General features: G+C 37.9%; 1 protein-coding gene across 1 annotated transcript in view; it reads left to right on the forward strand.

Annotated features, from left to right (window-relative positions):
• Positions 1-227, forward strand: part of LOC119592430 — a 26547-nt gene that overhangs the window by 2020 nt on the left and 24300 nt on the right. The window lies entirely within an intron of this gene.

The following is a 227-nucleotide window of genomic DNA, read 5'->3' on the forward strand; positions in this document are numbered from 1 at the left end:
CTGTAAAAAAAATGTGATGCTCTGCCATAATTTCCATCTTCCTCTCCTAAATTATGAGTCAAAGCAAAAGGCGCAGTTCCCTGGTGTCACGTTTTCTCTGGATTTCTTTCAGATTTCTTGTTGTGTTCTAGAATAAATACGAACATAAGGAGGTCGTGTGAAATGGCGAGGAAATATCTAACTTTTTCATTCAACAATCGTGTTGATGTTCTGTTCTGAGGTGAATG

The sequence above is a fragment of the Penaeus monodon genome, chromosome 30, assembly GCF_015228065.2.
Source record: "Penaeus monodon isolate SGIC_2016 chromosome 30, NSTDA_Pmon_1, whole genome shotgun sequence".
NCBI classification, from domain to species: Eukaryota; Metazoa; Arthropoda; class Malacostraca; order Decapoda; family Penaeidae; genus Penaeus; species Penaeus monodon.